Genomic DNA, 16,940 nt, shown 5'->3' on the forward strand with positions numbered 1-16,940 from the left:
AATGTTTAGATGTGGTACTAAGGGACATGTTTTCATGGGGAAGTATCGGTGGTTAGTGGACTGTTGGACTAGACGGTCTTGGAAGTCTTTTCCAACCTTGGTGATTCTATGACAGTACAATTTAATTACTAAAAAGAATAATTATTAAATTTGGGGTTGGGATAGGACAATTGCTGAGAATAAACATTTTAATGAATATTTTATGGAAGAAAACTTTATCTATAACGTTGGTGAAACATATAAAAAAGGACAAGGTGCTAGGTTATGAAACACAGAAGATACTTATTCCATCTGTAAAATGCACCTGTAAATTTAGACACACACACACATATACAATGTATGTGTGGTATGAAATTGTAGAACGAGCCTACCTGGAATATGAAAGCAAAAAAAAAAAAAAAAAAAAAAAAGGAGAGGTAAATAAATTACAGTGAATTTCTGGTATTATTACATATTGACATATTTTATCACAAATAACTCTATGGCACTTACCTAGAAAATCCAGACTGTGTGTGAGGTATGTGAGGGGGAAGTTATTCTGGTAAAGTAGAGCAGCTATTTTCCCAGCTGAATAGTAATGGAAGAATAATAAATTCTTGATTGCATTTTCTTGCTTTTTGACATTGTGTTTTAGATTTGTCATTTGTATATATTAATACATAATCAGCTTTGCAATAAATTCTGTTTGGAAAACCATTTCTTGATGGTCTTGATAGATTTGTACATAGAAATACAAAGGTAGATATCAATATGATATGCTTATTCAAGATGTAAAATGAAGAACTTAACCAAAAATACTCTGTTTATTTTTAAGTTTAGCAAAAAATAAAAATATATTTTTAAAAGGGATTTGGTAATAAGCAGGGGACATAAAACATGTATTTCATTAAAATTCACAACTACTGTTTGCTGTGAAGCCAATATTTCTATTTATTAAAAAAGACTGTGCTCAGGCAGTGCAGGAATTTTGATAATTATATTTTTCATCGGGGAGTGGGAGGATAATGGAGGAGAAGCAGTGCTGTACAAGGTCCAGAAAAAGAGAATCTCCAGCTGTATGAATGAAAGACTCTGTCTATGCCACTCTCAGTTCCTATGGTAAGTCTACTTTCATGGTTACTTCACCATCAGTTACCCTCCCCTCTCTAGTAATGGGACCTCCCAGACTGAGACGTAAGAGCTGCCTGTGATCTTTCCAGCTGCCTCCAGTACCTGCTGCACACCACATCTACTGCCAAAACCTGACCCACCCTGCTCACAGGCATGACACATAAAGAAACAGCACGTGTCTTCTTTCAGTGATGAACATGACTTTTCCACTCTTTCATCCATTTTAGCTTCAACAAGTGCTGCAGGACTGCCCCTTCCCCAAGGGTGTCCATGAAGGCTAAAACTAGAAAGACTTGAAGAAATCTGGTCTTCACCACAACCCCACAAAATCACACTCCTTGAGTGGGCTCCTGAGAAAACCCATCCAAAAAAATTCAAGGCTTCAAGTCAAGGCATAAAAAGTTGCTGTCTGTAGGAAGACTAAATTAGTAGATTCAAATAGACTCATAACTTTTAGATGACTAAAAACTGAATCTCATCCCAAGGACAAGAGGTAATGGCTTTAAGTTGTGCCAAGCAAGTTTCAGGATGGATCTTAGGAAAAAATTCTTCTCAAGAAGAGTGGTGATGCATTGGAATAGGCTACCCAGGGAGGTGGTGGACTCACTGTCCCTGGAGGTGTTCAAGGAATGCGCAGATGTGGCACTGAGGGACATGGTTTACTAGGGGTGGTGCAGATAGGTTGGTGGTTGGACTATACAATTTTACTGGTCTTTTCCAACCTTGATGATTCTGATTCTAAGTGTCCCATCCCACTAGAGAAGGGAGATCTTGTAAGCTGCCTGGAGGTCCACAAATCCTTGTCACTTGGTATCTCTCTCCAGGAGCTAACAATTGTCAGGAAGTGGCGCAAGAATGAGAAACCTGTCTGACATGCCTCCGCTCCAAGTAGTTCAGCACTCCTCTTCCCTGCCTTTTTACACTCCCAGGCCATCTTGAGTTCAAGAGCAGGTGAGTGGATATCACTTTGTTTTGTTTCTGGAGCAAAACCCCAGAGTGTAAGGCACCTCCAACTTGTGGCATTTCTCTGCTAACTACTTGGATGAGAAATATCAGTCACAGCTGAGCAAGCCTGCCATAGCCAGGCGCTGAGTCAACTTTTCTCCTGTTCACACATCTTGCAAACAGATTTTCTTTGTTATTTGAATTATTTCACCAAATCATTTTATACACACAGTGGCTGTGCAAAGATACTGTTGTATGTGGAATTTCAGCTCTTGTAATAGCGTACAATGCAGACTGTATTTTCAAAGCTTGACTGGAGAAGTATGACTGAATTGTATTAACCTTGAAAAGGGCCAAGCCAAAATTTGCTACCTGCCAATAATCAGCAGTGTGAGCTGAAAATTCACCACTTTCCTGGAGCATTTATGCCAGCTAATTGGTTTTCAGGTGTATTGCTGGTTTTCAAATGCTCTGGTAATGAGGAAGATATTAAACATCTAGACTGATTTATAGGAAATGCACTCAGAACAGGTGCTGCTACCTTAGCCTAAGCTTATTTGCTAACTGAATATGAATAGCAATGTTTTATACCAAACTTGAACAGACCTTGGTATATGTGACAGGATACCTTAGTCCATGAAGAAATTTCTAGGTCTCAGGCTGAAGTCTTTGTTTTCTGGAAAGAAAAAAATATCAATTTGGGCGCTCCAGTAGCTGGTAGACATTTTTATGATAGCTACAATGCAAGAATGTATTCAGAGGAAATTTTTCAGCACTCCTGGAGAAGTAGTAAACAACTTCTTTACTGCCTGATAATGCAAAGATACTTACTTTCATCAAAATAAATCTTGAACAGGTTTCAGTACTCCTCCAAAATGAGAGGTTCAGGGACTGGGACAGGAAGACCTTGGAAGAGAATGATACTTTATTGATTTACTTGGGTAACTATTTTCTTGGCAGTACTTAGCATGGGTGCAAAATACCTATTATGTGCTGACTGTAATTTTTTATAGCACTCATTTAAAATGATGGAGTGGTTATTCCATGCTTGGTAGGGCTCTGTATGTTTTGTTAGACACAAGCTCTGCTTCCAAAGGCTGCAGAAGCCCAGTAAGCATTCAGCCACAGATTTTCTGCTGCCTTTCAGACTGTCTGGATCTAGGGTTTTGTCTCAGCACACCTGAAAATGCACACCATCCCCACTTGTGTCCCCATGAAAAGATGTCTCCGTTCCACTCATTACTTCTGCAATTAGTAGCAATAATATATCTCCTGTATAATATCAACTACAGAACATATTCCTTCATTTTCCTTCTCAAAGTGGATACAGATCCCACTTACTCTCCTTAAGAATCACAATTCTGAAGACATTTGGGAAGCATCCTATTTATAGCAACCACCAAAAAGCACTCTTCAGCTTCTGTTTTCTCAAGGAATTATCCAAAAGTAAACACTAGTATGAATGTGAGCCAAAAAAAAAAAAGTCTTGAAAGTCATCAATTCCAATCCTGTGGAAGAGCTGTCAAAGCTTATTTCAAAAGTAATCTCTGCCCCAAATGCTGGTGTAACTGCCATTAACCAAAGGAGTGAATGCATGTAGACAAATTTCAGACAAGCATCCCTCTCTAGGTTGTCTGCTTGCCTCCCCATGCTTGGAAAGGAACAAAGTCATCAAGGGAATAAATTTTTAACCTACAGTTGATTTAACATCTCAATTTATATTCATGATAAGCTGACTATCTCCTAGAAGCCCTTACAATTGACACAAAAGGAGTGTCCTGTGACAGCATCATCCCATTGTCACCTCCTGTAGACCATACTACAGGAACAGGAGGCAAGCAGCAAGTGTTTCTTTAGCCCCTTGGGTTAGGAAACTTCCTCCATCTGCATCAGAAGGATGAAGTTGTGTGGGAAAGGAAACAAATCACAAAGGAGACAAATATCCCTGCCTCATAATAAAGGTCACCACCACCTCTGGTATGCATCTGAAGTCCAGATTCAACACGTAAGGCTTAAAAACATTCCCCCTTAGCACCAGCTGACAATGTATGATCGGTAGGTGTTCATCGCCAGAAAGACATTGTTCTTGTCCCCTTCCCAGCAGTAACAGCTATCCTCAGCTAGCATCAGTTGTTCTGGGTTGGAGCTTTCCTGTCATACCTGACCATGTTCAGCTAAACATCAATCTGGACTGGGATCATTTTTCTCTCCCTTTCTTTCTGGCTTTGCCCTGCAATTCCACCATGAAACAGAGAAATCTTATGAACAAGCCTGATGCATCTCTACTTAAGTTGTTCTTGAACAGGTTATGGATTAGCTCTAACCATTTGTCACTGTTGGCTCTATGAGCAAACACATTTCTATGTTTTCTTTCTTGAAAACAGAAGAAAATAAGCTGAATGAAAAGAAAAACCCAACACATGGTTAAACATTTGGGTGGAAAACAGCATAAGATTCTGCCCTGCAGTTTGCCCTATGGCCGACCAAAGTCCACTTATGGTGAGATCAGTGAAAATATAAGCACCTATTATTGGGTCAAGTGAGATGCTACTCAGTATGTGTTTTACATTGCAAATGTTATACAGAAAGATAAAACATTTGATTAACTGATTCTGGCAGCCTGGCACACTACAAAAGAAAAATTAACATATATCCTACAATCCTCAGCAATTACAGTGTACTTAATCTGGATTTTTTTTATAATGTAACTGTAAGAAACAATTTGAGAATTGAATCATTAGCAACAAGAAGACAGAATTACCAGCAAGCCAAGGAAAAGAGGATTAGATGGTAGATATTAACGCTATCCATGCAAATACAAGTAGTATCTCCTTGAAATTACAGCTGATGACACTAAGTTGGAGACACTGCTGTGGATAAACATAAGTACTGATGCATAGAGGAGTTTTTCTACATAATAATTTCATATTTCTGTTAAACTATGACTGTCTGCCTACTGAAAGTGCCCAACGTTGGGACACAGCGAGCTGCCCCATAAGACAGCCTCAATTAAGCTTCTCTGGTGTTGTTGCTCTGTGGAAATTTAGGATGCATTCTGTGACACTGTCATAGTAATAGCCAGACATACCCAAAGCACAAGTTTGGGGCTTAATCATCCTCTCCTCCCACTCAGCTACCCAAGGCTATCCAAAACCTTGTCCTTCTGTTCATTTGTGAGAGGTGAAGGACAGTCAAATCCCCACCACTCTTTGAGGGTGACAGAGTGTTTTGTGATGCTTCCAGATACTTCCATCCCTCCTGCAGGGATGATGTGTTGTCATGTAATTAAGGAGTTAATACTAACCACCGGGTTGATTACAGCAATTATTACAAACACAATGTCTAATGAAGGCAAAAGTATGGTAAAATAATTAGACTTAATTATGACATTCACATTTAAATCATTTTTCACATATCTTACTAGAAAGATGAAAAATTCCTCCTGAAATGGAGCAACCTGAAATGGTTTAAACCTCCTCTGTATTCCCCAATGGGAGCTGTGTGGGGAAGGGGTGAATGTGTTCAGAAGTCCCAGAAGGTGGGACAACCGAAAGCACCCAGGTGGTTTGATTTGCCCATCCATGGGCTTTTCATTTTGCAGGTAATTTTAATTCCCATTCCAGGCTAGCAGCTACTGTGCTCTCACAACTGATCTGGAAACCTCTGAGGAGTCAGAAAGGCAACATAGAAAAATCCCCCTGCTCCCTCATCCTCTCTGTTATTTCACACCATTCCTCAAAACGGCATCACTCAGAAGGTCTCTTTGGGTTCCCTTGTAACGTGAGCATGACCCAGAGCACCAAAGAGCAGTCCTATCTTCCACTACACGAAGAACTCCTCCTTTTCTTTTGCTTCCCTAAGCACATCCATCTGGCCCAAGTCAATTTTAATTTACAAACAGCAGTGTCATTTTAGAAGTTTGTAACACACACTTGCACATAAAATATTGGCTGCGATGGAAAAGGGGAGTTTCAGTATGGTGCATTTGTCACAGTGCTGAAAATTCCAGCTATATCGATTTGCTCAATTCATTTTACAGTGCTATTTTCATTAGCTAATCCTGAGGAGGTTGCTGCACTGCATCTATTAAGTGCACACACACGCACACACATACATTCAGAGCAGGAGAGGACAAATTTCATTAAAGTGCACCACAGATGGGAAGGTATCCAAGTCACTTACAATCCATTATATTAGCTCAGCCGAAGGTTTTCCTACAGTTCACGCAGTTCATGGTTAAAGTTTTTCTTTTGATGATCTGAATCACATACTCAAGTGTATGCTTCATGGTCACTGCCTGCTAGCTGGGAAACGTTTGTACTTGAACTTGGGCATGAAAATTATTTTGACAAAATACACACTAAGAAACTTGGCCCTCTCTGTTTCATGTCAATATGAAAGTGCTTTTATGTGGCCTCTTGCTTCATTTCCCTGTTACAACTCAGTGGGAACCTGCAGGGTTAATCATAAAACCTGTGTATGAATGGATACTCTTTCACATAACCCGGAGCCATTTCTTCTACATAAAGGCACCAATAATGCCTTAATAGAATGGCGAAGGTTTTGTCATCCCCGGGAACATGTACAAGCATGTGGTAACATTGTAGGAAGGAAAATAACCTCCTGTAAAAACAAAATTGCTTGGTACACGCCACGCACTCCAAGATCCCTTGCAGGCTCCAGAGCCCATAACTGGGGTGTGTGCCCAGTGCTGTGTACTATCAAAAGCCACATGACAGCTTGCAAAGAGCCTGTTCTACAGCAGCAGAAATGAACTGTGAGCAGCCACCTCCAGCCCCTAGGGCCTCCCTGGGCAGCAGCAGCCTCACTGCCTCCTGCTCCTGCTATCCTATTTTCCTGCTGAGCCCAGAAACCAAGGTACAGCCACTGCACCCCTCTAGTGCTCCCGCCCGCTAATGCTCACTGGGGAAGCAAGCACTTGGTGCAGGCAGAATCTGAAATTGCAGCAATATACATAAGCAGATGGCAGTCATCCTCCCTTGCAAAGTGAATTTCAGCCAGCAGCCAGCACTACCAGTGCCTGAATAGTGTAATGACAGCATCCAGAGGAACACCTGCCATGTCATTGGTTGTTCTGTACAATAAAGTCTGTCTCTCTGAAGTCCCATGAGCACCGTAACAGGGCACCACACAGACTGGATGTCACTCGGTGCTCCACACAAATATTTTTCTTTTTTGACACCCTCAGTGTCATTTGCTGGTCCCTTCTGCATGGGCCCTTCTCCAGGAGAGGCTCCCAGCGTAAGCACTGCAGGAAAGCAGTGTTGGGTCCCATTCCCAAGGAACCCCAAGGTACTTTTCCAGATTTGTAGGTGAGAGATTCCACCCCACCATTAAATATCTCACATGGGGAAACTGCTCATACTATTCTGCCTAGACATGTGCTGCCCTGCAAATCCACTGTGCTGAGAGGGACTGGCAGCAGTAGGTACCTCCAGGTGTCCTGCTTGGGGACAGGAGCAGGGAGGGAAAACAGGATGGGAGGGACTTGGAGCAAGTGCATTGCTACCAAACTATAAGTGCTTCTCTTTCAAAATGACCTCAAGTAGGTAAGAAAGGTACAACCATTAACCATGGGATTTCCAAATGGTGCACAGGCACAAGAAGCAAAGAAACGCCTGTGTTTGTTTACAGGATCTGTGTTATAGTGAACGGGGATAGTACACATAGTTGTCACTGTAAAACAGTAATATTTTCTAGCAGCTCACAGACAGTAGTTTTTGAGACTTAGGTTTACCCTACGTGCAGAAAAAGGGGAAAAAATGAAGAATAGACTCATAAAACTCACTAGAAAATGCAGACTTTTTACTCATTCATTATTTTGAAAGACTCTTCATTCTTACAAATCAGCATTCTCCTAGGGCAGTTTTGAAACCATTCACAGTTATCTGAGGTTGGAGCCTTAGAAAATTGCTACAGGGCATAGAAGGAATGAAGATGCATCAGCTCCCTAACAGCCCAGCTTCTGAATTACATCACTGCTCCATAAATATATTCATTTTATTCATGTTCATTCCTGAAAGAATTTACTGCACCGAGGATGTCATCTTGACTATGCATCTTAGAATTGATCATTTCCCCAATTAAGCTGTTCGGGCCTCAGACTTAAAGAGCTGTCACAGCTGCTGCAAGCTGATTTATCTCCTGATGACGGGCAGAGCTCCTGACCAAAAATTATTAATGACAGAGCTTCTTTTTTTGAAATAACCTTAACCTGAGCATATATCTTTTTAGTCACATTAATATCTGAACACATACCCCCACTTCCTAGCCAGGTGTTAAATGGGTGTAAAATCCTAAACCTTAGTCTTTTAATGCAGGGCCTTTCAAATGAGGAATAAGAGATTAATCCAGCCCTGTTCTGTGCCAGGCTGAGTAACAACCACTGCTGTTTGATGAGAAGCAAGGGCTCCAAAAGAGCTCTGCTTGCCTCACAGGCGGGCAACTCCTGTCCAGCAGCACCCTGCAGCTCCTTTTTTGCAAAACTTGATTTCTACAGCTTGGTCAAGGGAAGGGATTTCCCCCAGCAGAAGGCATAGAGATGAAATGCAGGAAATGTCCATTAATCAGTTTGTGCCAGTTATTTCTTTTCAAGTGTCATTTTTGACCTAACGCCACTCCCACTGCAGTCAGCAAAGAGCTCTGCCATCAGCATTAATGAGACAAGAGAGGGCTGCCCAAGGAAGTGGTAGAGTCCCCATCCCTTGAGGTATTTAAGAGATGTGTGAATATGGCACTAAGGGACATGGTTGAATGATGGGATTTGGTAGGTCAGGCTGATGGTTGGACTTGATGATCTTTGAAGGTTTTTTCCAGCCTAGAGATTCTGTGATTCTAAGAAGCAGGCCCTTCAGCAGCATGGCTCTGTGATCATTGCTACAGCAGCTGGGGTCCATCGCACTGCCTTTGTCAAGAGGACTTTATTACATTTAATTGCTAAGCAAATTTTAGCACAAACTGAAGGGGCATCACTTATCAGAGTCGTTGTATATGCAAAAACAGGTTGGGACTATACAAAGCCTTAAATGGTTTATTCCTGACCTGGTTGAAATGTTCTGTCAAAGCACAAAAGAATACAAACTCAAAATCCATTTTCTTTTCATTTGAATGGCCCTAAAATCATTTGCACCACCAAAATCCCCCTCACAAATGCCAGTGAGTGTGAGATAATTCATACATTCAGCTGAGCAGCTCTACTCTGTTCCAGATATCTGTCAAAACTTCCATTTAAACTTTTTTTTAATTAGTTTAAAAATTCACCCAAATGTTTAAAAGTTTCAAACAGCTAAGCGTATTTCTTATTATTCAGTCCTCTTATTATTCATTTTCTAAAGGCCCTCTGACACCTATCAAGTCTGATAGACTGAGCAGTGATTTCTCTCAGGCGAGTGTAAATCTTACACCACTTCCCACATGATATTACTTTCCACATGTCTGATGGCTCTGGAAACAAGTAATCAAATTAATAGGACTATTTAACTTTCATTTATATCTTAGCTGCCACCATAAATTTCAACCGTCAGAAGATGGTAAAATGTTGGTTTTGCTTTATTTGGAGGAGATATTCATTTTCACAACTTTTGCCTTATTAAATCCAGCAGCTTTTTTTCTTAGTTAAGACTGTATGATTCACATTGACAGCAATTTCAAAAACCACTCCAAACCTTCTCTATTTACATTTGGTTCTGTGAACAGGTAGTATTTCTACCATTAAAAGTTTATGACTATTTAATAGGAAGATTGTAAATATATTCTTCCTGGATGTGAAAACTTCAGTGGTTGAAAGGTACAGCTGGAACGATATGCAACAACACAGTTCCCCAGCTGTTCCTCTGAGCTCCTTCTCAGCAATATTCACTACTGGGACCAAACCAAAACTGTCCATTTCTTATTCTGCTGGCTTCTGACTGCCTGTTGCATCAGGTTCATTATGAGATTGTTTATCAGCAAAATGCCCAATAGTCCCAACCTATGATTACTAAAGGGATCGTGTTACTTTTTCGGAACAAGCGTTGCTGTCTTCTTCTCTGCTGTGACTTAACAGAAACTGCAACGGGGCAGAGAAGGAACTGCTGATCCAGGGCTGAAAAACAGGGTATGATCATTCAATGCAAAAGTCATCAGCTATTGTGAGATTTCACTCATCAGCCAGGTGTGGTAGTAGCCCACGTGTGTGCCCTGAGTTAATCTCAATTGCAGACTAATTTAAACAACTGTGAATCTGTGTCCCACCTGTTCCACACTGCTCATTCCAATTGAAGGGCAGATTTTCAATCTACCTTTCACAAGTAGCAGCCTTTTGAATATTTCATTAAAACATTGTGAAAAGAACTTCCCCTTCAGCCTCCATCCACACATATACCGTGAGCAAAAAAACGAAGGATTTGGTGGCTACTATCAACCTTGCTTCTCAGAGCTTTATGGACAGCAGTTGAGCACCGTGGTGGTGTGTGTGATACACACAGTAGAATCTTGAATTCTATCAAAATTTGAAAGAATCAAAAACAAAATAGATTCTTGCCAGTTTTAGGTAAATGCCTTGAAAAATATAAAGTCGTTTTCGGTTGCAGTGAGGACCCTGCACAGTGACTAAATAGATCAAGACATGCTACTCAAAGCTGAAAACTGCTAGAGACATTCTGCATTCACTCATAATAAACTGTTTGCAGAGAAGATTATTGGTCTTGTGACATGATAGTTTGGCATTTGCAACTTAAAATTACATTGGACATTTTGCAGCTTTATGATATTGCAAATTCAGGCTTGGTTGGCTATCCATTATTATCTTACTTCTTTCAGAATTACTGCTTCCCAGGTTTCTTCTTCCTCTTGAAGATGTGTTTCAGATTATTTTCTCACAGATTTATTATCCTGCAGTTTTCTGGGATGAATCTCTGTTTCTATAAAAACCCCTGCCTAGCTTTATAATCTTTTTAGGTCTCTTTTTATTATCTCATTTTCTCTCTAGTCCTCCTAATTCAATATCCTCTGAATTTTGTAATCACACTCTTCACACTTTTTTCTTAGACCATTAATGATGATATTTAATGCAACCACACTTTACACCACTACTAAAGTACAGCGTGAGCATAATAATGCCAAGCTTTTAGAAAGCACAATCTATCCACAACTCACAAAGCATTTCATACCTCAGGTAAATGTTTTTCCCCCATGTTACAACAGAAGATGCAAATGGTGCAGACTGGCTTCCTCCTCCTGTGCAATATCCATAGTCAAGGGAGAAAGATATACAGACTTCTCCAGACTGTGTTTTGGAGTGGCTAAATGAGCTTTCCACTTTGAACTGCCCTTTCTGGGACCCCAGCTCCTCCGGCAGGAGATACGAAGGGTGCCAAATAGCTCTAGGGAAGCAACCTTGACAAAAAAAGAGCTGGGTCATGAAACAAGTGTGGCTGACCCCTTGCCAAGAGGAGTGTTTTGCAAGAGTCTTTCCAGCTCAAAGCATGGGTAATTTTCTATGTCGAGAGACTTGTGAATGGATGAGAAGGAATTAATTCTCCAGTAAGTTTTGAGTAAATTCTTGGTATTTTTCCCACGTGGAAGATATGACATGCCATGGATGAAGACTGGATAGTTAGGAGGAAAAAGACACCAAGCTGGGGCCACTTAGCCTTCCCAGGGAAGTACTATCAAACACACATTAGGACCAAAACATAAAAAGTCAATTCTGAGGAGGAGGGGTAAAAATCAAATAAGAAATGAGTGCAAGTAGATCACAGTTGCTGAGTTGGTCTCCCACATACCCATTATCTTCTTACTTGACCATCTATTTTATTGCCCAGAGAATAAATTCCGTTTATTGAGCCTTGTGAAATTTACAGGCCAGTGCAACTGGACGCCTTCAGCCCACTCACAAATCTGGATGATGCTGTAGTACTGCAGAGCTGCCTGGCAGCAACCACGTGAACACGAGCTGCAACCCCCTAGCTGCTATTCAGTCCAGCTGGATATATGGAAATACCCATCTGTCTCTGCCTTCTAACCAATTGCTTTTGCATGCCCCACTGCTATCCTTTCCAGGAACAGAGGCACAGCTGCCTGCCTCTCCTCCTGGAATTTCTTCCCTTGGCTGAGACAGAGAGCCGTGCAGTCCCCATCCTGCTCTGTCCTTCGAGGTTGTTTTCTATCTCTGAACTTATGTCACCATTTCAAAAAAAAAAATTTCATTTTCTTGTTTTCAGAGGTGCCATGTGCTTGTAGCTCCCACTAAAACTTCAGCTTAACTAACAGCTCCCAAAAGCACATTGAGGAGCAACCGGAGATGAAGACAGGAAAAAATAAGAAAACCTTTCTTGAAAGCCACAGCCTGAAAGTACTTTTTAACACTGTTTCACTCGTAGTCCGGGGGACACCATCTCACACAGAAAAACAAAAATACATGGAAAGATGCATGGTTTGAATCAAAAGTATCCTTTGTTGTCTGATGCCTATTTGCTATCTTTTTCACATAAGATGGAAAACAGTAGGACTATATTTTTGACAGCTTTCTGGTTCAAATAATAAAAATAAAAAAATAATAAAAATGCAATAATTGCTATTAATTTCTGGTACTATTCCGCAGTTTGGACATATCCTTTGGATTTATATTGAGCTACTGTTGGCTGCATGGTGTTATGGGCGTTCTGGTTAGCAGCAGTAATACCTTACGGGCATTTTTCAGAAATGGAAGAAGGTGTGCCTCACTTTTTTGATGAAACTTCACTCTAAATAATTACATTCTGAATGCCTAAAGTCTCAAAGATTTTATTTGGGTAAAATATTAGCTTCTTGCTGTAATACTACAATGTAATAGTTCTTCGCACCATTAAACAGTTGCCATAATTCATATGAAAGTTATCTCTATGATGCTGATCGATGAAATGTTTTACTCCTCATACCCCCATCACCATATTTATGGAGTCAGTGTCCACACTACTGATAGCAAGACTATTTACTCCATTTAACATGGACCAGGCCTTCAGTCCCCTATCAAGAAGTCATTCTAACATCCCAAGTCTTCAAGCAGCTGCAAACATGCACGAACTACTGTGCATTCAGCAGAACACATGAGTGCTAGTTGAAGAAGTTTTTGTTCTCCACAACATTTTAACTAGATAAAAGTCTGTAGGAAACAAAGCTGACCAGAAACCTCTTGCAGCAGAACCCTGGATAGAGCATGGGCAGTATATACTCCTTTCCTTCTACAAAACCTAGGCAACCAGCCTAGGCAAGAGCGTAACATGGGACTAGTGGATTATCCATCACCATTCAAATGCAATTCTCTGATAATGGTAATAGTATTCCAGTGTTAGAAGTGATAGACTTACATAATTAGCTGCAAGTGCTATTTCTGTGTGTGTAAAATCTTTTAATTGTTTCCTTTTTAATTATTTTAAATTACCTAATAAGTCTTTGGCAAAGAAGGATGTATGGGAGGGAGGTAGAACAAGCCCGCCATCATTACGAAAGCTCTTTAAGAGCTCCATTATGTGCTGTGAGCATCTGACTCTTTGTAGCATGAGTCACCCAAAAGTCTTGAGCCATCAAGTAATTAAGGTTCCTTAATACAGAGTGGGAGGGGAGGAAGTAATATCATTTGTCGTTATGATCACATTCCTACAAGTATATATCATAACTGTTTTATAAATGGATTATTAGCAAATCAGATTACAGCACTAATTATTTCTCCCAGCATTTCCCTTACCCATGTGCTATAGAGCCATCTGCTCCCCGGTAGTACTGTACTTCTCTTCCGCCTATTTTCTTCCCTCTTTGCTATCTCACATGCATACACAAACATTTATGTAGACTCATCCAGGACAGGAACAACTGAACAATAGTTGTTATCAAACTTGAAAGCGAAAAACATTTCTGGTTGTCACCAGAAATCTTTCTGAATGGATGGCAGTGTGGCAACTTAAGTAAAATACGGTGATCATAACGCAGTTCTGAGCTGAACTGTGAAAGAAGAATTCACAACATAAAGCCATCTCCACGTGGGCTAGCAATCTCACAAGAAAGGACAAGAATTTACAGGCCTGAAAAGAAAATCACATTTCTCACCTTTACTGGAAAAAGAAGGTCTGTTAGGTAAGACACGTTATGTAACTTTTTTTCTTTCTAACAAAGTTTGTGACAACAAAAGATGTACTATTCCAACAAAATCTCAAGGGCAAGACAAAGTTAAGCAAGAGCTGATGGAATGGGCAACAAGAAGAAAAGAGAAAAGTGGAGGGACGGGAATTCAAATAAACTGAAGGAAAACAGGGAGAATCACAGGTCAAATTTACCATAAGCAGACAATGAAATCTGTTATAATTTTTAAAAGCACCCACAGGATTTAGCAGCCCTGAGGAAGTGTAATCATTGTGCCTGTTGTAACTTCATGAAAAGAACAGAGATTGTGATGTTTCTGTTCTATATGCATAGACTGTTTTGGAAACATCCTTTAAAATTCATTAAAATCAGCAAGCCAAAGCCTGAAACGGTACACAACATGAAAGCTAAGGCCAAGCAGCTCTCCTTTCCAGCAACGTAAAATAGAATGTTTCTCACAGATTTACCAAAAAAGAGTGAAGGAAAGATTTGGGGTTAAGAAATAATGGATTGTAAGGTCACAGTTCTATTCCTCTAGTCTTGCTTTTGTCATTTCCAAAAGGAAAAACCATCAATAAGGTGACATAGTCTTTGCATAAATTCCTTTGCCAGCTAGTAAGGTGTGGTTATATCACTCCAAGCATTTGGTAGGGAAGGATTAAGAGTATTGCCAGATTGAGGCTCAGTAATACTGAAGAATTTGCAAGGAACTCTTCCTGCTTTATCTCAACTCTGCATCCAACCCTACTTCAGGATATGCATGACAAATCTGTAAGGTGAATCTGTCACCTGACTGACAGCTCCCCTCCTCACTGAACACCGTTTGGTTTGGATCTGCTCTCCTCTGTACTATCCTCATCTCAACTACATTATGGACACACCAAGGCAATTCATCCATAAACAGAGCTGCTGTATTCATTTCAAGATACAGTGATATACTGGGGGGAAAGCAAAAATAAAAGAAAAAATAAGAGAGAGAGAAAGAGTGACACCAAAGCAAGCAACAATGTACAACCACTTCCAGGACTCCTGGTTTAAATTTCATCCACGTGCTCCTTCAGTTGGTCAAAGTTCTTCAGTGTCTAGTTCTGCCACTAACATTGCAAGTGAGATGAATGAAAGCCCAAGCCAGCGTGACACACTTAGCCCAGACAGTAGGAAAGACCTGCAGATCTCACCAGGCCAGAATTTCTTCAGTGTGTGGCCCAGCATCTTCTAGGACCAACATGAGAGGCAGGCTGGAGGGTACTCAGCATGGCTCAGTATCAGGCCATTTGTCTTCACAAACTTTGTGTGTATGTTTTTGAGGAGGTTAGTTTCTGTCTGGATGAGTGATTCCCAAGTGTCAGTAGCCTGCATTTACCTTTGAGGGAGAACGAGAGTAAAAACGTAATTGCCACTCCTGTTCTTCCATCCCAGTTAACCTGAAGGTCTTTGCTGAATTTCTGGTGGCTGAAAAGCATGAGTTTTTCTACAAGTACTTCCCACAACAGTGACTCTATCTCTGTAGACCAGGCTTGATTCTCCTTAAATATTGCTATGGTGCCATTCTAATCAGTAATTACACACAAAGCAGAGTCATTAACCCCATCTAAAATGAGCCCCCTCTCGCTGGTACTGAAACAATAGCATATGCCGTTCTATGGGCAAATGTCTCAACTCTACTCTCTCTAAGGTGCTACTTCACAATGTTAAACCTATAAAACTCAATAATACTCTAGCCTGGGAGAAAAATTCTGAGAAAACTCTGGAGAAGTCAATTTATTTGAAAGTTAACCAGACATATTTCAATCTCAATTGGACATCTTGAAACACAACATAAATTTTTATATAGGTTATTTGATTCTCACACCTCATAAATTAAATAGAATGATCTCTGATATATCTAATGCCTGGTGGTAAAAACTGTGGAAGGATGGATTTCTGGTACATTTGCTACCAGTGCCCTGCAGTTAGGTCCTGCTGGGCATCGGTTAAGGTTAACAGGAAATGAGGGGTAGTGACAGGAGACAGTTTCAAGACCTGAGTAATTTGCAAAGGAAAGTCAGCTTTCTGGGACCAGTCTACTAGCTGCTCTGTGTGTGATACAGCTATCAGTGAGGTAGGTGCTGTTGCTCAACATCACTCCAAATTGTAGAAAACTAGAGCATTGCTGAACAAGTCAAAAGCAAATATTCCAGAAAAAAAAAAAAAAAAAACGCTCATTTTAAAAAAAGCTAGATGAGAAATTCTTTTGGTTAATTTATCCCATCCAAAGTTGCTCACAACTTCTCACCTAGTTGCCATTTTAGTGAACCAATAATAAAGTTTGATTTCTAAGCTGCAAATAGGATGAAGAAAAAAAATCAATGAAATTGTATCTTGCAAATGTCTTGATTGAATATAGAGTAGTTTAGCCATCAAAATCCTCTTGTTTCTATGTCTTTGATTGACTAACACGGAAACAAAGGAATACAACGGTACGAGTCAGAATTTGACCCATATTAACTACCTGCGTAATTCATCTAGTCAAGAAGATAAGTAATACCGCTACGTCCATAGACACAACCTGCATGTGACGGTGCAAATGCATTATTTGTATCTCTAAATATAGATGTGAAATCTACTTTCAGGAAAACTCAAGATGAACACCATTTTTTTTGTACTTCCACAAATAAAACTCACGTGTTCCCAAGAAGCAAATACCGTCAAATGAAACAGCTTTTCTTTATCATGTAATTTGACTACAAATCTATGCATTTATAAGGAGATTAATTCAACTCCGAAGC

The 16,940-nt window shown here is 40.2% G+C and overlaps 1 long non-coding RNA gene across 2 annotated transcripts in view; it reads right to left on the bottom strand.

The window, feature by feature from the left end:
• LOC101748301 overlaps positions 1-11,408 on the bottom strand; it is a 29,773-nt gene extending 18,365 nt beyond the window's left edge. For both annotated transcript variants that reach the window (XR_005858595.2, XR_005858596.2), the window contains exons 1-4: positions 11,226-11,408; positions 2,887-2,961; positions 2,662-2,731; positions 493-567 (exon numbers count right to left, since the gene is read on the bottom strand). This is a non-coding gene — a long non-coding RNA (uncharacterized LOC101748301). The remainder of the gene's footprint in view (positions 1-492; positions 568-2,661; positions 2,732-2,886; positions 2,962-11,225) is intronic.
• Between the last annotated feature and the right edge of the window lie 5,532 nt (positions 11,409-16,940).

The sequence above is a fragment of the Gallus gallus genome, chromosome 3 (assembly GCF_016699485.2).
Source record: "Gallus gallus isolate bGalGal1 chromosome 3, bGalGal1.mat.broiler.GRCg7b, whole genome shotgun sequence".
In the NCBI taxonomy this organism is placed as follows: Eukaryota; Metazoa; Chordata; class Aves; order Galliformes; family Phasianidae; genus Gallus; species Gallus gallus.